The 22,947-nt window shown below is 45.7% G+C and overlaps 1 protein-coding gene across 1 annotated transcript in view; it reads right to left on the minus strand.

Moving 5' to 3' along the window:
- Window positions 1-22,947, minus strand: part of CORO2A (coronin 2A) — a 61,740-nt gene that overhangs the window by 27,087 nt on the left and 11,706 nt on the right. The gene's annotated exons all lie outside the window — the stretch shown is intronic.

Consider the following 22,947-nt stretch of genomic DNA (forward strand, 5'->3'; position numbering starts at 1 on the left):
ACAACATCCCAAGGCATAAGGACAGGCCATCCTGGCAAAGCTTGCAGAACCCCACTCCCCTCTCCCCACCACAGGCTCACCCTCCGCACTTGGGCTGCTCACACCAAGCCTCAGCCAGCAAGCCATAGACACAGTTTTCTCTGGTGTTCAGCCCTTTGCCATAACCTTGTTACAGATCTCTGATGGAGAGAGAAGAGTTCGGAGAAGAAATGGCAGCTCTCAGCATCACCAGCCAGCTGGGCTGTGGGTGTGCCACCAGTTCCTATCGCTGGGGCAGGGCCATATGGCAAGAAGTTTAAGAGGAGATGATTTCTGACATGACAGAGTTCAGAAAGCATGAAAAAAACAACATCTTGGGTAAGGAAAGCACGAGAACAAGCCAGTCTGGATGCATGCTTTGTTTAGCCCTCAAGTGGTTTAGGACCAAAACTTATTCTAAATTTTGCTCATATGAACGGAAAAAAAGTAGCCTGGCAGATCATAGGAATAGTTACAGTCACCTGTTGATGTTTTTTTCCACAGACAATTACGTTCTGCATGTCTGGTTTATAACTGCACTACAGCCCTCTGACAGACAGCATTTTAAATGGTGTTTAAATGACACGTAAAGTGTGCTAAACACAATAATCCCTTCTCACAGAGAGCAGTGAGGCTTAATGGAACTGATGTAACTGATTTCATAAAATCATAGAGTCAGAGAGTCATAGAACGGTTTGGGGTGTAAGGGACCTTGAAGACCATCTCATTCTTACTCTCCTGACATGCACAGGGACACTTCCCACTAGACCAGGTTGCTCAAGGCCTTGTCCAAACCAGCCTCAAATACTGTCAGGGATGGGGAATCCTGTTCCAATATCTCACCCCCCCTCACAGTAAAGATTTTTTTCCTAATATCTAATCTAAGTGTCCCCTCTTTCAGTTTGTATGCATTAGTCCTTGTCCTACTACTACACTTCTGATGAAGAGTCATTCTCCACCTTCCCTGTAGAACCCTTCAGATACTGGAAGGCTGCTGTGAGGTTTCCCCACAGCCTTCTCCAGGCTGAGCAGCCCCAACTTTCTCAGCCTGTCTTCGTAGGGGCGGTGCTTCAGTCCTCTTATCAATTTCGTGGCCTCCTCTGGACTTGCTCCAGCAGTTCCATGTCATCATTTTGGTGGGGGCACCAAAACTGTGTGCATTGTTCCAGGTGGGGTCTCACTAGAAGATTTGGGCTGTGACTAGTACTAGGACACAAGTTCTATCCTACTTCCTGCCTCCTCCCAATTCTACTGACACAGCTCAGAGCCAGCCCCACCTTGGACAAATATACATGCCTGTAAGAGTCCTGGCAGATCACCAGTTGCCTTCAGAGTCGTCTTTGTTGCTCTTTTACCTTAGCATGTTTTACCTATGTTAACTCTGATTTGTCCATATTTTTAGCTGAATAAATCTCTTCTGGAGAATACATTAGGTGCAAAGGCTCTTTTAAATAGTGAGAACTACCTGTGCCAAACAAAAATGAAGGAAATTATAGAATTCTAGCTACACTGCCCTTGAGTTGGGAGAGAGTATGTGGTCTGAAGTTTCAAGCCTCTTCTGGAGAAAGGAGTCACCAAGCACACAGGAAAAATTATTGAGAAAGCCAGGACTCTTCACGCAGAAAAGCTCAGAGGGATCTTATCAATGCATACCAATACCTCAGAAGAGGTAGTAGAGAACACAGAGTTAGACTCCCTCACCAATGCCAGGCAACTGGACAAGAAGCAATGGGTACAAACCGAAACTCAGAAAACTCCATTTATTTGCAATGAAACACTTTCTCTATGAGGGTTGTCCAACACTGGCACAGGTTACCCAAAACATTATAGAGTCTCCATCCTTGGAGCTATGGTCCTGAGCAACTTTTCTAGTTGACTCTGCTTTGAAAAGGATTGGACTAGATGATCTCAAGGGATCACTTCCAACCTCAACTGTTTTGTGATCCTGTGATTTTAGGGCCTCTAGATCACAGCCATGTGTATCTTGTACTGCCCTAAAAATGCCGCTGCCAACATACCAAGATGCACACCCATCCAGGCAGACTTTCAACCCAATAAACCTGAAGTGTGCCTTGCGGGCCCAGCTTTCTCACCTGTTCCTCTGACAGGAAGTAATGACAACACATTTCTTCCTCATTCATAAAAACTGCTGTTTGGAGAGGAAGCCATTTTCAAAAAAGTGCAAAGAGCAACTGGTATAAGGAATGGGGGGGGCGGGGAAGAGAGTGATGAAAAATATACCAATATTTTGTCAGTAAGACAGGATTGCTTTTACATTGCAAGAACTGGCACTATCATCTCCAAATCATTAAAAGGCATATTTGTGCATTTTATAATGTCTGAAAATTAAATGTTTTGCACAGTCCCTTAACAATATGCTTTCCCTGAATGTTTTTTGGACTACCAGCATTAGCTTTCTCCCTGCACTGGAGGGCTGGCCCCGTGTAGAGGGTCTCTCCTTGCATAGCCGTATTTGAGCTGTGTGAGCCCATATGGGCAGAGCTCAAGGACCTGAAAATCCTGTGTGTGCAGCACTGGGTAAGGCCTGAAGCCAGACCTGAGGGATCTCCAGCTCACCTCACTGCTTGTGAGACAGCAAGATGCCAGGGTGCCCACAGCAGAGGCATGCAGATCACCCAAGCACATTGGGCAGCACACATGGACAGGATATTTTGAGAGGCTGCTGGAACTGAGGTCTGAGTCCTCTCTCTGGTCAAAGAGGCAGAAGACCTCCCTCACGTGCTGCTCAGGCCTCTGATGCTACCACATAGACTGGTCCTGAACTGACAAAAGGATAAAAGTGACTGATGAAGGGATCACTGACCCTCTGCCACGGTAGCACAGAGTCTTTTGCATCCTGGAGAAAGAAGGAAGGCCAGCACAGCCTTTGCAATCCAGGAATCAGCTTCCTGCCTTCCCTCCTCATCATCTTCACTTAATTCCCAGTATTTCCAGCCTCCCCATGGGGGAGGGGGGAACTGCAATGGAGGGAGATAGTGCAGCTTATACTACCATTCATGTATTTCTAACCATACAGCTGATGTAAAGACTGTCTCGCTCAGCTCTCAGGGACCAAATCCTGGGACCTTGTGGTTTTCAGTACCACCTCTCCCAGTAAAGAGCATTAAGTACATCTTTTCCTGAAGCTGACAGGAGTTCCTGGAGAACGATACAAAGCTCTTCTCAGATCTCTGCTTACCAGGTTGGATACCAGCCTTTTCAGGCTGGACAGTGTTTCCAGACAGCTTCTGCCTGTTAAGATGGGCAACCCTAGTGATGCCTAAGAAGGCTGACCTGAAACAGAGAATGGACAGAGCTAGAGAACAAAGCAGATATTTATCAAAAGTGCCTCCAGGATCCACCTTGGGCAGGACAAGAGCCAGACCAAGGCTGCACCCAGGGTGGATCAAGAATGGTCACAAAATGGCTGACCTGTTACAAGACCTTATATTTTTATAAGTTTTGGTTCATTTGCATATTGGAGTTTAATTGCCCAATTACAGCTTTGGGTTGTGACGTCTTATCCTTCCTGTTTTCTCTCTTCAACTCATCCTTGTTTAAGCTCTTGGGCTGAAAGTTGTCCCTGGTCCTCAGCAGAAAAAGGATTTCTTTTGTGTACCTGCTCTGTGAAGAGAGCTTACTGGCACTTAATATGAGGCTCAGAAACTACATCCCTAGGCAGTACAGAATCTGCAAATACGAAAGCTAAAGCTTAAGGCATCACTAGCACTGGAAACACTATTTCATGAAAAAATATGTAGTACTTCATGCAAAATAGAGTACAATATATCCATTTGCTTTGGAATTCCTCACTGCTGGCATAAAGAAAGCAGGTAACTCCTCTCTCTCTGTAAACAGGATAATGCAACTATAGGAGTTGCATTAAACACAGTTTAAAATTATTTCTGTAGCCTCTCACAGTATGCATTCCTGGGTCTTGACTCTGAAATAATGATGTAACATGGACTACTTTGAGAGGCAGGTCTGATTGTGAGGAGAGTCTCAACTACAGAGCAGAGGAAACTTCATGAAAGCTTGATGCAGCAAGTGCCGTCAGCAAGAGGCCATGGACGGAAGAGCAGGAAGGAATCAACAAAGAATCTGTTGCTTGGTTATCTTTTTTCTTTTTCTTTTCTTTTCAGTCAGAGCTCAGGAGTTGGGTCTGAAATTACGGGATCAAAATGCAAAGCCATAGCAAAATCTCAGCCCAGTGCTCAGAACAGGTGGGAATTTTCTTTCTGGCACCTGAAAGAGTGCCTAGAAAACCACTGAGGTATTTTGAAACCCTCAAGCACAGCCTACTCAGCTCTTTGGTGCCTACCAAACATGACCATCAAAATGATTGTGTGACCTCTAGAGAACAGGGAGCTAAAGACAGGCTCTGGTTCCACCACTTGTCTTTAGAAATACAGTGCAGTAGCACTGAAGGAACTTGGCTCTGCTTTAGCTCTTACTCTTTTACATGGCTGCTTATGAAAAGTTAGCTTTTCATGACTCACCTGCAAAACATGGCTGCAAATGTCATAGCCCTTGTCAAAGGAGTGAGCTCCTAGAAGGATTGTGAAGCTTAGGAATGTCTGCAGCACTTCAATGCATTCTTAGGAGAGCCATGCTATGGCATATTTACTACTCCTGAGGAAATGTCGAGCCAAACAAACAGGCACATGCCTGTACAACTGACTGAACATGTGCTTCACCACAGGCCAGCATCTTCCCAGTTTTCCTACTGCATCCCACTCACCCTAGGATTAGATTTGCCTGCACTGTTGTATTGGTTTTGTATGGCCCGGTAGCAAGGGGCTAGAGGAGTGGCTTCTGTGAGGAGCTGCTGGAAGCTTCTTCCATGCCCATCAGGGCCAATCCCTGGTGGCTCCAAAGATGGATGTGCTGACACTAGGTCAATTAGAAATGATGGTAACTCCTCTGTGATAACATACTTAAGAAGAATTCAAACCCAAAAGGGATTGTGCAGTTGTAACTGCAACCAGAGAAGAGCAGAGGGAGAACATGGGAGAACAGGTCTGCAAACATCAAGGTCAATGGAGAAGGAGGGGCAGGCTCCGGAGCTGAGATTCCCCTGTAGCCCGTGGTGCAGACCATGGTGCAGCAGCTGTGCCCCTGCAGCCCATGGGGATCCATGGGGGATGCAGAGATCCACCCACAGCCCATGGAGGAGCCCCGTGCTGGAGCAGGTGGGCGCCTGGAGGAGGCTGTGGCCCCGTGGGAGACCCATGGAGAGAAGGGCCCTGCTCCCAGGCTGGGGCCTGGAGAACCAGACCCCGTGGAAGAGTGACCCCCCCTGCAGCAGTCTGAGGGGGACTGGTGCCCATGAGATGGAGCAATGTTAGAGAAGCTCATGGAGAACTGTATCCTGTGGGAGGACCCCATGGTGCAGCAGGAGAGGGACACCTTTCCTTGAGCAGTGGGAGCATGCTCATGTGATGAGCTGACCATAATCCCCATTCCCTGTCTCCTTGCACTGCTGGGGTAGGAGGTAGAGCTGGAAGGAGGGAGGTGTGGGGAAGGTATTCTTAAAGGTTTATTACACTTCTTATTATCCTTCTCTGATTTTGTTAGTAAGAAATTCATTTTGTATCTCTAAGTTGAGCCTGTTTTGCCCCAATGCTATTTGATGAATGACCACTCCCAGTTCCTTAATCACAATTTGGGAACCTTTCATTAAATTCTCTTTCCCATCCAGCTGCAGAGAGGACTGAGCGAGCAGCAGTTTTTGTGGGTTCCTGGCATCCGGCCTGGGTCAAACCACTACAAACATGCATGACATTTGTGAATTCTGGATGAATTTATCTTGGTCCTGGACAAAATTACCACATGGAAAAAGTGAAATATGTTTGAGGAAACCCAGATATATGGCAGCTTAATCCAGATCAAACTGAAACTACCCTCTACTCTGGCACCACAGTATTTTGTGAAAGACTCCCAGCAGTAGAGTCAGCCCCAACAGTGTAAAAACTCAAATCTTTGTCAACACTTCATTCTATCATTTCTCATCTTTGATATCCTAAGTGTTTTTTATATCCCTGGCAGGGAGCAGACCAGGAAATTATTTTCCTTACATCCTGGGAAAGGCCTGAAAGAAGATTGATGGGCACCTTATCTCCTACAAATACCAGTTCTTGGGTGTGGCTCCACTCACTGCTAGGAGGTGACCTCTCCAGCATACAGTCCTGGACTGCTTGTGGTCTGGCACCTTCAGCACCATCCACAAGCTGATTTCTCTTACTCTGAGCAGAAAACAATGTCAGGGGAGGCTAGGAATTATGAAAACACAAGTAAACAAACAAGCAAAAGACAACAACAACCAATCGCAAAACCAATACTAAAACCAGGACAAGGCACTTGAGCAGAATCAGATTATAAAAAGTATCTGATGTGGGTTATAAAGAACATAATGATCAGGGTCACATCACATCTGGAAGGAGGGGAATTGGAGTGTTTTGGCAGCAATGAGATCTCTCACTTTGCTCACCTGGGGAAGTACAGCCAGGCAGTGTGACCATGTCGACCCAGGAAAGATGCAGCTAGGAAGCAGAGCTTGCCTCACTCCCCTGTGAATAGACATGCACATCTCCAGCTATGATGGCATCAGAAGACTTGGGAGCCAGGACTTCCATACATCCTGCTGCTGATTGCCAGGAAGTTACTCATTTTCTACTTCGCAGGTGCACAGAGCAGGACTGTCAGGTACTGGGCCCCAACCTACCAAATGAACCCCAAGAGCTCAGCATCATGACTCTTTCAGACCCAAGAGTGTCTGCTGCCACCTATCCCAATTCAACAACGACCTTCTGTTGGTGACAATTTCTCACTGACTTTATACAAGGGGAAAGGCTGAACAACCCCATTTACCAACTTGGATGTTGTCCAAGTATTTTCTTTCCTTCCAGGCATATTCCCTATTCTGAAAATACAAGCAAGAAATGAGGTAGACTGGCTTTGCGCTGAACTGCCAAGTCAGAGCATGAGTTGTCTGTATTTCCAGGAGACAAATGGCATGCCACAGGTGTGCAGACAAGAGGATGCTGTATGTGCTTGTGCTCCGCTCCACTAGCCTGCACTGGGATTTATGTTGAGCTTGTGCTGCCATCACCAGCAACATGAACACTAGACCTCAGCTCTGGGCACTGCTCTTGAGGATGTGCCAGAGAGTTAGAGGAGAATTCAGAGCAGAGCTGGATGGACCAGTGATCAGAGGTGTGAGATCTGCTAAGAAATCTTAAAAACTTTGGGTGGCGATGAAGGAGGGAAGCCATGACAGTAGGCTTCAAACACAGAAAAAGTTGGTACAAGGAGGATATAAATCATCTGCTTTCAAAGTCTAGGGAAGACAAGAGAGTCAAAAGGCATGGGTTATAACTGCATCAAAGAAGTTTCCAACTAGGCAGCAGCAAAACTTTTATCAGTCATAGGAGTGGGAGAGAGAATGGCATAAATCTCTCCTGGCATTTCCCAGGCAGATTCAATAAAAGCCTAGCAATGACAGCAGGGCTACAGCTGCTCCTGATTTGGACAGAAAACAGACCTCACAGAGATGGAAGAGAAATCAGATAATAATTTTAATTTCATGTGCAGTAAGTCTGCTATGTCCGGAGTGTGGCAGGGCTATACACCCACTCATCCTGGCTGCACTAAGCCACTCAGAAGTGCACCTCGTATCTCCATTTTAAGCAATTTTCAGTTGCAGTACTTAATGCCAAAATTTCAATTGTTAACATCCAGGGACAAAGAAGCATTCAGCAGATGAATGCTGCTTTGTGCCTGGATATTAAAAATTGAATTTTTGGTTACTTGAGAAAAATTGAAATTTTGGCTACTCAATAGCTACTTGAGAACAATCTGCTTCATTCTGGAACCAAGAGCTAAATTGCAATTAAAGCTGTTTAGCAATGGCCATGATTCCAACCATTAACTGTCCAGAGTAGCTCTTTAGGGTTACTATTAAGAGTGGTATAATGGTAGATGAAAGCCAATATAATGGTAGAAGAAAGCCAAAAGTTTCACTTCAGTCTGTTGGATGCAGAGTTTGAGCTGAAACCTTCTCCATTGCATTGTAAAAACAAGTAGGCCCTATTTCCTTGAGGTTAATCTCGGCAACTCGGTGAGACTGCAAAAAGGACTTGTAGAGGGCCAAGAACACACATCCAGATACAGACCTGAAGATAATGGTGATAAAAGGGGTGGCACTTTCAAAAGCAAAGACCGCATGACATCATGGTAAAGGAAGGAAATGGATATGTAAAAGCATTCAAAGTGGTACAAAACACCACCTAGAGAACCCACAGGAGATGAACAAGTCCAGCAGGCTCAAGAAATTTCTGCTCTTGGCAAGGCCACATAGAGCTCCTTCAGGAAGGTGTCTGAGCTCTCTGGCACCAAAAAGGTTTTCAAGCTAACCAGGCTGGAAATCACTGTCTTGATGGCAGAGAGCTGTTCTCCGTGACTGGAGCTGCCTATGGCCCATCCCAGCACCCATCTCCAGTGGGACCTGGCTCCAGACAAGAACTACACCCTCTCCGCAGCCCTTCCACAGCAGGGTCCTGGCAGCACCCAGCATGTATCCACCCAACATGCATCCATCAAGGCACAAGTCTTTGACCCCTTCTGTCCCCCGTGCCAACACTTGTCACTGTTTCACTGATTTAAGGCTGTGAAGGGTGGAGGTCCACCGCTGACCCCAGTGACACAAACTGGTCCTACTCAATCAGGTCAAACTTACAGGTTCTACTCCATCACCTGTAAGACATTCAAAGCCTTTTTTACAAGTTTCGTACAAACTAAGCCTGTGCAACCACAAGATTACTGCCTGTAGAGCATCACATTAGTTGAGTCTTTTGAGTCTCTCACAAGACTGTCTTGAAATGGAAGCAGAGCACATAAAGGCTGTGTGGTTTACAGAAGCAGCACTCAAGACAATGCAGTATTTTTAGTCTAAATAACAGTTTGTGAATTTGTAACACAAATCTCTCCAGCTCTGTCTGCCTTCAAGTAAGCAACAGAGGGACAAACTGCCTCTCTCTGCTCTTGATCTCTGGATCATATGGGCCATTCACTGAAGAGTTGGATTTGATGACCCCTGTGGGTGCCTTGCAACTCAGAATATTCTGTGAAATCTGTGAAATACTATTGCAGCAATCAAAGAACAGACAGAGCTCTTCAAGAGCACAACATCTCCTGACGAGATAAACTTGTACCCTTTCCCCATCCAAACCCACAATAATATGCTCACACTCTTCAGAACACCTGGGCTCAGAGCCTTCCAGTACATAGTGCACAACGGTTCCACTGCAGAGATCCATCATGTGTATGGTACGCGCCCCATGCCAAATAATTGTTTTCTGTTCTCTTGAGCTGCACACCTCTGAGCATAGTAGAAACATGTGCCAATGAATCAATAATGGTTGTGTGTGCTTCACGCTCCTCCAGCTTTGTGCAAGAAGTCTCCCTTCTCCTGGAGATCTGTTCTCCACGTGGCCGGTGTACACCTGCATGAAAGCTGCCCTGGCATCGGGAGATGCAGGCTGAAATCCAGCCAAACCTCTGGAGACCTAGTCCCAGTGCACTCCAGGGGAAAGAACATAACATGACAGTTATTTACAAAAAAATCTTTTAAGTATTGTTTTAAACTGTTCATAGGCATGTTTCCAAACTCTGCCATCTGAAAACATCTTCAGATGTTCACATGATCTAGCCTGACAAGTTGGACTCTCTTTCTCCTGTGTCTTTACTGCCAGGGAATCAAGAGAATTTAAAGTTCTGAAAGACTTTTCAGGGGTCTCAATCCCTTGAAAAGTAGAAGTAATTTGAAAAGGAGAGCGACCAATAGAGGAAAAAATACACTCTGCCTTCATTCCTTCTCTTGTATGCAGGATCAAAAGAGATAAAAAGGGGAGAAAAGAAGGAATGCAAATGCTAATAAGGGGGATTTTGAAAGTTACAATGAGCATTTCAATCTCAAATGCCATTAAAACTTCATTTCCCTTTTTACCTTCTCCTTTGGAATGCTAAACTTGCATTGCATTGGTAGTGCTTCTTCCCTTTCAGCCTAATCATTTACAAGTGATGTTTCTATGGCTAAAAAACTCATAGGGGCAGTCTTGCAAGTCTTTTGAAAGAAAGAGTTTGCAAGTATCCAAGGAGAAGACACAAGAGATTCAAACTTCCAACCTCAGGCAAAAAAAGCAGATGGAAAGTGGCGCAAGGATATACAGCTAGAAAACTCATGGAAGACACACATTGTCTTCTCAGTTCTTAACCACCAGTCCATGAAATAAAATCTTTACCTGCACTCAGCTCCAAGTAATAAATTGAAACAGAAATAAGAATCACTGTCATTCCCAGAATCTGCTTAGATCCATTATCTTCTCTGGCCCCTTCTCTCCTTCTTTCTTGAAATCATCCATCATTTCATCCATCTTATCCTTCTGTTCTGCTGATATCTCTCTCCTCCCCTCCACTTTTCTTCCACACCACTTATCCTCTCAAAATCCATTCCTCCCCGTCCAAAAATGAGTAGGGTAACTTGATGCCAAAAGGTAAGAGGCACTCTGGGAGACTCAAAAAGTCCTTTCAGCTATCTTGTCTCTGCCAATGACAATCAGACAATGTTTACATCCAGACGACAAGAAAAAGATGTATACGAAGCAGCTTCAGTGCTGCCTCACACTGAAAACCAAGCTATGCATTGGAAATAGGAGATACATGTCCATTCCTATTTCCTTTCCAATCCAGGATTTGTGAAAAGGAAACAGTTAAACACATCATTTTAAATAAGGCAATTAATATATTATGAAATACTGCTTGTTTTCTGCCTGAGAGCCAGCTACATGCACTGTAAATTACATCACATGGCTCCATACAGAGCAAACTGTACCAGGGAGCTTCGTAAAATGTACTTCCCTGTCCTCACTCTTCTTTTCCCGCAACAGATTTATGTTGAAGCAGGAAGACGTGCTACTTGCTCCCAAACCAGGCTTCTGCTTTCTTCACACAGTCACAGGGTCCTGGTTTCAGTGTCTCTCTGCTTTAAGCAGACTATTGTCCCCCTTACTGATCAGAGAGGTGTGATTCTTGCTGCATCTTGCTTCCTGATGAATCTTGGCAGAGGAACGTCTGCTAAGCAGGCTGCTCCCAAAGTTTCTGCTCTTACCTAGCCAGCATCAGGGCACAGCTCTGATCAGGGACGCAGTGCAGTGCAGTACATACCTCACACTAGCAAGGTTAATGTGTCTTACACGTCCTGCAGAAGACATCTATCACCTGCATGGGACACACTAGCAAGACTCACATACAAGCACCTTCACTGGGACACAGCTGCTTTTAGCAGCTAACTAATCAACTAAGACAGCTAAGTCCCAGGTCCACACACCTGGATTGGGACAGCTTTGGCAAACACAATACATCACATAATTGTAATTACTCTGCATAATCCTATTAATGCTTCTTTCACAGGGCAATGATCTCTCTCCCCAGGACCTGGTACTGCAACCCTGCCCCTGTGGGCATTCTTTGAAATGCAAGAGCATTCAAAGAAACAGGCATTGAAAAAACAGTGTGCAGAAATACTTCTTGCTTCCAGACAGCTTTAAAACCTTCAACCTCACACCTTTCCAAATGCATTCCTCACCCTTTCTACTTGTCTTATGCAGAGAAAGGGCTGCTGGCTGCCACCATGATAGGAGCACAGTGATCACAAAGCAAGCGAGCAGTGAGAAAGGTGTCTGTTTGTTGTGCTAGTCTGCAGGTGTCACTCTTTAGTAAAAGCAATCAGTGCAATTTCCCATCCCATGCATCCTCATTTGCCACCAGCTATCATGGAAATGAAAAGGGCTTCATTAGAAACAGCAGAGTGGGAAACACATCACTCTTGCTAAATAAATTATTGTAGTAAGGTGTAGTTTTCTCCAAGTAGCATGCGCTCATCCCAAAACGATTTTGGAAGACAGGACAGACTCATGCAAACAGGACCAGGCTCAGTCGTGAGCAGTCAGCCCACTGGAAGAACAGTCCAGTCATCATTTGTTCACCCCCACACCAATATCAGTCCCAGGTGATTTAACCAGACCTCATCTTGATCCCATTCTCCTCTTTTCCCTTCCATCTGAAGCAGCAGTAAGGGACAACTTTATCACACATACAAGTTAATTCTGTGGCTAAGAGAAACGCCATTCTCAGTATTATACCAGTATGGCTGTAGCTTTCTCCAGGTGCACCTTGCAAACTCCCAGAAGACTCCCTCTCTCTCCTGATGCCCTGCACCACCTTCCCTGGGTTGACCTGTCCTCACGGAGTTCTACCCACACTCTCCATGCATGACCTGGAGAACCAGCAGAGCAGGGAGTACTTTCAGGAGCAGGGAGTACTGTCTCTTGTTTCCTGATAGGACTCGCTAGCAGCCAGAAGGAAGACAGTGGCATTGGGCTTGTGACTCTCTCAATCACAGAGTTACTAATTACGTGAGTGTACTCCAAAATACCAAGTCCTATGCGCCACCAGGCAGGTGGGGAGGCAGTCCCTGGTTTGCAGCCTGCTAAGATACTAGAGGACACCCCTCAAAACACCGAGGGAATTACTGCACTGCCAGGCTGGTAGAAGAGTGGGTGGAGGCTTTGACAAGACATCCTTTTGCTTCGTTGGTCTGACACAACACTCACCTCAACCTACTAGCATCTCTTGCTTCCCTCTGAGGGAAGTCTTTATCATAAAGGCAAATGCTCCTCTCTCCCATCCCCTCCTGCTCGGTGACAACTTGTTAGAACTTTCCATGAGAATGTACATCAACAAATCAAGGCCAAGCCCTCAATACAGCCATCCAAATTTTGTGCTGAAAGGGTCATGCTGTCCCTTCTCATTTTAAGCATTTCTTTTCTTGGGTTGTGAAAGCTTTTGGGTAAGGCTGTATGAAATACACTGCTGTCCCTATGGAGAAAATATTGCTAAGAACTGCTCCTGGAGACAAGCATTTAACAAATTATCTGTTCCAACACCTGGCAATGGAACACCATGGACCACCTTCCCGTCTTCTGGTACTGAGGAGGCTGCTCACTGGTGCACTAGGAATATGCAGGTATCACAACAGATCTCCAGCTTTTCAGCTCCTTTCCTAAAGAAATGTGAAGGTTTTACTTTGCCCTGATGCGTAACTCTGTAACTCTGTTGTGTCTCAAAGTAGTTCCAAGCACAAATGAGGAAGTTCGTTGCAAAGGAGCACTAGGAAAAGCAGGAGGGACACTGAGACTGAGGCACTGAATGCCTTCTTCACCTCAGTCTTTACTGCTAAGTTCAGCCTTCAGGCACCCTGGAGCCCTGAGGGATCCAGAAAACCCAAAGCAAGGAAGACTGACTCTTGTTGGAGGAAGATCAGGTCAGCGAACATTTAAACAGATTGGATATGAACAAGGGTCTGACGGAATGGACCCACAGGAGCTGAGGAAGCTGGCCCTTGTTGTTGCAAGGTCATTTCTGGTTTTTGTTTGAAAGCTCATGGCAATGGGGTATCGTCCCTGAGGACTGGAAGAATGTGTCACCCTTACCTTCAAAAGGGCAAGACAGAGGATCTGGGGAACCACAGGCAGTTCAGCCTGAGCTTGAGAGTTAAATGTAAAAATGAACTTTTAGACTCTGATGGTGGTCACACACTCTGCCTGTCTCAGACACGCATTGCTGAGAGAGGCTGTGGAGTCTTAGAGACACTCAAAACCCAACTAGACAACACCCTGAACCTGCTCTGAGATGGCAGGTGAACTCCAGAGGTGCCTCCCCCCTCAGCCATGCTGTGACCCTGTGAAATCTGCACTGATGTCTTGGGTGAAGATCCTGACCAGGTACCGTGAAAGCAGACCAGAACTTTCAGTGTGAAGAAGATGGGAGATATCCCTGTTACACAACACTGCCTGTGAGGGACTCGTCATATGGGCCATGGTAAGGGGAAGGAAAACAAACAGCAGCTCAAAGAAGTGACGTAAAGCAACAAAAATAGCTGGACCTCAGTGTAAACTCTCTCATTCAAGAGCAACTAGATAAGGAACAGGCAGATGAGAAGGTTTTCTGGGGAGGCTGGGAAAAGGAGAATGACATCAAAGTATAAAAAGTGGAACGTGGTAGATACGCAGATAAAAGTGAGAAAGTCAGCCCAGCTTTTGTAAACCCTTGCCAGGCTTCACAAACCAAACTGCATTAACAAAACCCCAAATCACTATGACATGGTATATTTGGATTCCAGTACTATGACAGTTCCTCACCACAGCATGAGGCTAGCAAGAAGGTCCTCAAATGGGTAAGTGCTTTGTGAAAAATGGGAAACACTTACATTTGAGTGCTGCAGGCTTAAGTTCAAAATAGACTTTTACCACCCTACTTACACAGCTACATGTCCTCCAGGAAGCATAAATTCGTGGAACAAAAGCAGATCATCACAGGTCTTGTGAGTCCTTACTTTCTCCTGTCCTTCTAATTAATTTTTCTACATTCTCCCCTAAGGACCTTTTTTTCCAAAATTCTTAACTAATGGAAAGACTATCATCATCCTGCTAAACTTAACCCAGCAGACAGATGCCTTTACAATTATGTAGCTCTTCTCTGGTGTCAAAATTTGATCTACTTTGGTGCAAGCAATGTCCCTTGCTTCTTATTCTATTTAGCCAGATCACAGGCAAAAGACTTGACCCCTATTACTGCAGCAAGCTTTCCTCTACAGCTTACACACAGCTTCCCGGTGTTGCCTGGTTTTTACCTTGTTCTCCTTCTGTTAACTATGTTTTCTGAATATGGACGAATTTGTCCTCCTTGCTTCCACTCTCTTTGGTTCATCTGCATTTTACCGGAGCAGCTGCACCTAAAACTGGCAGAATCCATCTATTCTACTAACATGGATGGACAGAATCATCCAAGGCTTCCTGTAAAAGGATATCCTCCAGTTCATATATATTATTTTGTTTCTACAGCATGTCACTAGGTTGTGTTGGAATTAAATTCAGCCCTGGGATGCTTTTCTGCAGAACTGCACTGGGTCTGATGGTACTGCACTATTTGAAGACCCGAACCTCTCTGCTGAACCACATCTCAATTTTCCCATGCCATTATTTCAGCTCATCAAAGCAGTTTCAAACCAGAGTCCTCTCATTCTGCAAGCTTCCTGCTCCTCCTGTTTATTGTTTATTCTTTTTTCCTAATTGCTAATAAAAATACAAAAAGCATCGGATGTCAGGAAGAACCCTGCAAAATTCTTCTCCATAAATCCTCACATTCTGATACCAAACTGTCATGTAAGCTCTCCTTTATAATTCTCTCAACAGATTTACATATATCTGACAACAGACAGACGTACATAGTGCATATTCCCTTATCTTAATTATGTGGGATAACATTTTTCTAAAGTCAAGATAAATGATCCCACATCCACTGAGCTTACCACTCTCTGGAAGATGAAATCAGAGTGTTGACACAATTGGTTTCGCCATGCTCATGCTGCCTTTTTTATCTCATTATTCCTTCCATGTGTTCCACTTTTTCTTGTTCTGATGTCCTCCTTATAAAGAGGCTCAAGCTCCCACACGTCTTGAGTTCAGCAATCTCCTCCCTCCTCTGGAGAGTCCTCAAAGAAAACTTGTTACTCGCTCTGAGTTAATTTCAGACAGCTCTTCATGTGTGCTGCAGCTCACGCTGACTGGGGTCCCCACACTTCTTCCATGAGCACAGTCCAATATCACCTGCCACACTGTAGTCTGAAGTACCACTCATCCTTTCTTGCTGTTACAGGGGAATTTAGCCAGGCTTGGGGAGAGCTCTGCATTTGTCCCTAGGAGAATCCAGTGTGGTTGGAAGCTGTGACTGGACTGCACTGCTGAGGTGATAACAGAGTATCCCTTAAGCAGCAACTCACTGGCTAAGCAACCACCATGATCCCCAGACTGGGCTGCATGCAGGACATTAAAGTGCTTGTTGTTCACAGCCTACCAGGGGTGCAAGTTCATCAGGATCGCCAGGCTTTTGTTCTCCTGGGGCTCTGGGAGCAGGTTTTTCCAACACACAAGGTTGGAAAGCTCCATGTCCAGCACAGCAAGCATCTGTATCATTAGCAGATCACTCAAGAAAGTCTCATCTGCAGCCAGAGAAGACCTCCTGTCTCACCTGTGACTGGACATCTATAGCAACACACAGGAGCCCAGATTCAGAATCAGTGAGACAGAGAATACCTCCTGTCACAGCCTGCCTTCTCAGGCTGCACAAAGTCTTGCTGCTCCTACTGCGGAAAGTCAGGCCTGTGCAACCTCACAGCTCTCTGCAGGACAGGCAGTCTCACACTTCTGCCTACACTGGGTTTTGCTCTGCACACCAACAAACGTCCCTGGTGCAGCCATGGTTCTCTAAAGGCAAGATGGGGATGAAAGCATCTTCTCCTTTTCCACCAGGAGAAGTACCTCTTTTGAATTAGTTTCTCCATGCCAAGGAGTACCAGCAATACTGGTGTGATTGTATTAATATAATTACAGGCTTTAGCTTCTGCTGAAAATGTATTCCCAGATAAACAGGTCTGGAAAGCCCAGTGGTAGTAACAGGATAAGCAAAGGTGCCTGTGTTTTACAGTACATGAAAAGCAACAGGTCTAGAACAACTCTAAAAATCCATAGAGCAACTACAGCCCACACCTTACAGCTCAGCAGATGACACTAACTATTCTTCTTTTTATTCTATCCATACCTCTTCAATTTCAAAATAGAAATTGTCTTTTCCTGCCCAGAAAATTCAGGGGGAATTACTCCCTGAAAACACTCTTCAGGACATTTATGCATTACCTTTGCAAGTAATCAGTCATACACCTCTTAATTCTAGCACGTCTGACAGTTGTCCTTTGCCAGGCACTTCCCTGCACTCAGCGGCACAAGTCAGAGCATGGCCATAGGCACACAGAAGCTGTGCCGTGTGCTGGGGTACACTAGGCAATCCATTTGCCATAGTGTGTCCATTTGCCAGATTCATGTTGCAGACTAGTTTGCTGGCTCCCACCCATTTTTAATTTAATTTAATGCTCTCAGGGTTACATTTTTCAGTTTGCTCTTTTTATCTTTTTTTTTTCTTTTTTTTGCTTTTTTTTGCTTTTTTTTTTTTTTTTACAAAAAGCCACCCACACGTGGCTTCCATCTTCAATGATGGAATACAAGTACACCCTTAAAAAAGGTAGCCCTGAAGGCAAACAGAGGAATGTCAGTGTTATCTACAATTTGTAAGACACACATATGAGAAACAGTTTCCTGTTTTATCACAGTATGTGTTGAGTTGCTGCTTCAAGACAAAATCAGAGACCCCAGAATTTCACCACCAGACACCAGCCTGCTGGCTCAGTTGCCAAATAAGAACAGACCATTTCATTTCTGGACTTGCTTTACACAAACTTATCACACCAAATTGTTTGTGAGCCTCTCAGCTTAAGCTGGGTTCCCCTCAAAGCCACGGACACTCTCCTAGGCATATCTGCGATACTGTAGATGACACATCCCTAGATGCACCTTGCCATCCAAATTCCACTTCTGTGCCACAACACTATCAAGGGGAAATTACCAGTAATAAATTCCTTTGGAACCAAAGTCAACCAGACCATATAATTATACAGCAACCCAGAGGTTTAAATACCATCTGCACGTGTCATCTCAAACAGTACTACAAGCTCAGAGGCTACAGGTTTATTGTTACAAGAGAAATAAACAACTGATACAGTGGCTTTCACCTCTTGGTTCATGACTTGGTTGCACCTAATGCAGGGCAGGTGGAGACATACATCCATGTCTCTTCCACAACTGTGGTCTGAGAAGCAAAATCCTCGAGAAGCAAACATTGCCTTGGAGGTGAGATTTATCAGTTCAGAGTCCCCAGATGGAGAAGCTAACCACCAGATCATGGTCTTGACCATGTCACTTGACTGCCAGCTGCTAACGGTCAGCAGAGAGAGCTACAGAAAAAGACATGTTCCCAGGCTGGCTTCTGTGTATTCAGTCTCCAGAACAGGATCTCAGTCAGTCCAGTCACAAGCACATACACTGTAGTTTTGCCCCCACATGCTGCAGTTTCACCTCTTCACAAAAAACAGGGCCCGTGTATCACAGCACTGCATGTTGAACCCTGCATGAGGTTTTCCCGCCGCAGCCAGTGTGCAGAAATACAGGACCTGTGTACCATGACCCTGCTGCTGCTGCTGCTGGGTGCCCCAGCATCCGTGTGCAGCAGTGGGTAAGACTATTGAATATGCACTAATGGAGAATCCAAAGTGGGACGCTTACTGCAGACACTTGAGCCGGGATAGGGTAGCCATTAAGCTGGTGCCACAAGAAAACTGAGTTACTGATGAAGTCTTGCAAACAGGGCCAGCCTAGCAAGCAGTTTTGTATGAATAATGCATTGAGGGAAAAAAAAAAAAAAAAAAAAAAAAAAAAAAAAAAAAAAAAGCTCCGAATAGTTTTTGTAAACAAGAAAGGAGGTGGAGAGCCATTACCTAAGTGATCTCACCTTCCTCGATTTGCTTTATCAATCTCAGTATTCAGAAAAAAAAGCTTAAGAGCAGTCCAGGCTCTCTCGTGAATCAACGAAACCACACAAAAGACCCTACCACTCCTCACAGCCTCCGGGCTGTACATTAGCTTTTAGCAACGGTATCTACCACATGAATAATGCAGCACGTCTTCCAGAGCATCTGTACTCCAATCAATCCACAGTAGCAAATAAAAACCTTTCAGCACGCCTTTCTATCGGGCAGCAGGACCTTTTTACAGCTGCTCAGAGGCATATCCTTGGAAAAACAACCCTATCTGCAACTAAAGCTGGAAGCTTTTAAAACAGCCAGCTGGGAACCAGCCTTTTAAACCAGCCATCCTGCGATGGGCCTCGATTTTATCAATTGCCTTTCTTTGTCTTTTGTTCCCTAAGAATCCACACCCACCGTTCCGGGGCTCGGATTAACGGAGCTCAGACTAAGGTTTCAGTCGGTTTTCAGAAACAGACACGTGTCTCTTCCCAAAAGCAGCTCAGAGCCTGCAGCCGGCCCTTCCCAAGAGGGACACGGTGGCTTCACCGGACACACGGCATACACACCACATCCTTCTCCTGCACCTATAAACCAGCCTCATAATGAAGTACGGGCAAAGAGCCTGCACCAAACCAAGCATCAGCCAGATGCCGTATTTTCAGAAGCAGGAGAGGTGATGGAAAGAGGCGCTTTGTCCATGTCCATCACCAGTGAAGGTCTGAGCATTGCTCCTCTGCAGAAGCACAAAGGTCCCTTCTCCTGGGCAGCCCACCCGGAGTTTTGGGAACTGCTGTCACCACACGTCATGCAGGCTACTGCCTGAGGAAGAGCATGCCACCACTGCAGATGGACAGGGTCCGCAGAAGTGGTGCGGGACAAAATTACAGCAGCAAGCAAGATCTCAAAGAACAACATATTCTAGTGATGTTGTCTTTCATAAGAAAACCCAGCTCTAAATAACACTCCAAAATATTTGCAGCTCTCCGGGATGCCACAGATACTTAAACATGGTGCCCTGGTAAGCTGGTTGTAGAAAACAAACAGCTCTGCCTGTAGAGTAAACATTGCATAAGCAGAGAGGCCATGAAGTAGGAAGGTGAAGGAGTCACTCAGAACTAAAATAATGAGTTGATTTCCTCATCCACAAAACAGGAAGGTCAATAGCTTTCTCTTGAGTTCTCACTGCAGCCCCTCTTGCCCATTATTTTTGGTGCACAGTGGCCAGGGCAGGACATAAGGTCTCATGTGAGTCCTTGCAAGGAGACATGTCAGGCCTTCCCCCACGCTGGCAGTAGGTCCAAGCTTACAGAGGATACCACACGGACAGAGCCTCAGGAGAGGTGAGACAGTGGCTACTCCACTGACACAGGCATCTTCTGCTCAGACCATAAGCAGAAGGATATTTCAGTACTTTTGCGTCCCCCAGTTATTGGCTTAGGCCAAGGAAGGCAAACATTGCACAGAGACCCAGCCTACACTCAAGAGAAAGGCTCCAGAAGCCCACTGCAGCCATGCACCCCACAAACATCACCAGTCGGTACCACATGGTTTGTCTCAGAGCATCTTCCTAATGATGGAACTCAAGGCTGCCCATCTGGGGCCAGATTCATGCCAAGGCCCCAAGCTTGGCAAAATGCACATCATAATTTTTTTTTTTTTTTTTTTTTTTTTAACTTTAGAAGATACACCAAGTGTTGTGAACCTCAAAATAATTTTAAGCACATATGTCCAGGGCAGGCAAGGGCTGCCAGGAGTGAGTGAAACAAGACCACTCTTGACAAGACAAGGCTGAGACAGCAAAAATCCTGTGGCCTTCCTTGGTGAGTCTTCCAGCTGCACTTGTGATCAGTCACAAGTTTAAACCACAATGCACTCCCCAAGGCAGGTAGCAATGCCAAATGGCATCCAGCATAATAATGCCCTCATGATGACACCTGTCCATGTTGTTGCCACATCCTCACTGCCCAGTACTTCTCTTCTGTGCTCTTCTGCCATCCTAGCAAAGCAGGGAGATGGACAACAGAGCACATGTGCCTCTTAAAAATAGCTCAGCCAGGTTATTTTTAACTCATCCCAGCACAGTCAGCAACAATGGGAGCAGCGAAGAGAGCAAAAAGAAAAACTGGCAGAGAACACAGCCTCAGACAGCTCTGAAGAGGCTCAAACTCTCCTGTCACCTGATCTGGTGAGGAATTCAAGACTATATTTTGGGTAGAACCCCCCCCAGAACATTTTGAAGTGCACATCATGAAGTACTGCCTGAATTGTCACCTGTTCTTTATTTTATTGCTGTGGTCACTTCCAATCTTGACACCAAATATGTACTTGACCCTCCCTGAGACAAGTGAGAGAAGCAAAGAGAAATTACAACAGAAAAGCACACAGAACCACATGAAAATATGCCAGAAGGCACTCCTGGAGATCCTGAGTCTGTCCTGTCCTCAGCCCACAGCAAGGCAGGTCAGGCCACTTAGACTGTCCCGCTGTTTGAAAGACTGTCGAGGATGGAGATCCCATTGACCTCCTCGGGAAATGTGCCTCTCTGGAGCCTTATGGAGAAGCTCAGGCTGCAGTTGCCCTGCAGAGTAACTCAGATGACTCTGGTCAAACTTGCTGCCCACCAGGACGCTCACAGCCTTCACAAGAGCTGCTCCTTTCACTGCAGGGAGGGGCTGCACATCAGGTGCAGAGGTTGACTTTTATCTTTTTTAAATTTCATGGTGGGCTGGTTTTACCCTGGTTATAGGCATAAAACAGCCTGGAGCCTCCAGCTTGCTTAGAAAGCCCAGGAGGTGGCAAATGCCCATGGAGGGTCTGTTGCCAGACACTGGACTTCCCTGCAGTGGCCTGACAAGCATCATTCTTCCTATAAGCTACTGGAGTGGTTCACCATGGAGCAAGGGAGCCTGAGGCACCATCACTCTTACTCCACTGCCAACAGCACCTGGAGCTCTGCTTCTTGAAAGCTCACACCACTCACTCAGGCACAGGGAGTAAAACATCATGAATCACTCCTGGTCATGGGAGAAGTTTCTTCTTTATTTTTAAGCCAACGTCAGCTAGAAATTCAAGCTGAAGCACACAGACCACCCTTCAGTGCGTGGGAAGACACTTGTGCTCAGTGGAAAGTCAGTTTGTGCATCCCAGGAGGCACCAGGGGAATTCTCCAGGGATGATTCCACACACTCATCAGTAAAACCTTTTTTTGGCAGTTCAACCTCTCCCTTCCACCACACCCTTTTCTGCCTCATATGGTGCCACACTCTGCTGGCTCTGACAGAAACATGGTGAGTTGAGGACATTAATGTTGTCAGTCTTCAGCCTTTACAGGATACCATAGCAGATCACGGGAGCATGGAGAGTAGCAAAACCCAAACCTCAAAATAACCCCAGACCTCAGCTCAGTTTCATCAGGTTTATCAGAGCTCTCAGGAAGGGCAGGAGGCAGTATTACCGAAGCAGAGGATGCCTCTTTGGAGGGTAAGCCCCACCTTCCTCTGATTCACCTTTAGCTTTCCAAGATAGCCTGTGTACAGAAAGATAAAGCTGACTTGCAGCATTCTCCAGACACAATACCCTCTTTCACTTTGCTGGTTACCTGGGCAGCAAAGAAAATATTATTGCTTATCAACTTCCTTGTGAGTACTAATGTGCTCCTGAATTCAACAAGAGGGCAAATTCCACCTTAGAGACCTTTTATATGCTGGCAAGATCCTGCTTTATTACAAAAGAAAAGCAAATAAAACAATCCTGGTTCAAAGAGCAATAAAAACTGGAAGCCTCTTCTACCCCCCTCCCACCACCTGCAAAAACTCAGATTAAAAAGGAAATCAGGAACTTTCATGGACATTGCTATGTTTCTTGTCAGAAAGGCAGCCTTGAAAAACGCATCATCAGACACTCTGCAAGCTCAGCAGCTTCTCCTGAAATTAGATTACCATACTTTCACTCTCCTGTTTCACAGAAGGGAATTTCCTGCAATTCAAGGCCAAACTGGCTTCTGAGTTTCAGAAACCAAGGTTCAGCTTGCCAGCAAAATGATGCAGCTGGGTCTCGGTAACCTGCCATGTTCTTTGGGAAGACAAGGACACTAGGTCCCTGTCTTATTGTGAGGTCTAACCATGCCTGCAGACATCTGGCAGAGTGGGTATCTCCTCTAAAGGCTGCTGTACAGAAGGCTTTCCTTGCAGCAAAGGCTTTCCTTCAGCAACATTGGTTCAAGGGTTCAAGACTGTTCACCTACCAGGAATCCCAATATCTTGGTTGCTTACCCACCGGAGTCCAAGTGGGATCCACTGAGCTAGCCAGATTTCTTCTCAGATCTCTTCTGCCTACCTGAGCAGCTGCGGCTACCACCAGAACACAGATAGATGAGAAAACATGAAGTGCCCAGCAGG

Source organism: Hirundo rustica, chromosome Z (genome assembly GCF_015227805.2).
Source record: "Hirundo rustica isolate bHirRus1 chromosome Z, bHirRus1.pri.v3, whole genome shotgun sequence".
Lineage (NCBI taxonomy): Eukaryota > Metazoa > Chordata > Aves > Passeriformes > Hirundinidae > Hirundo > Hirundo rustica.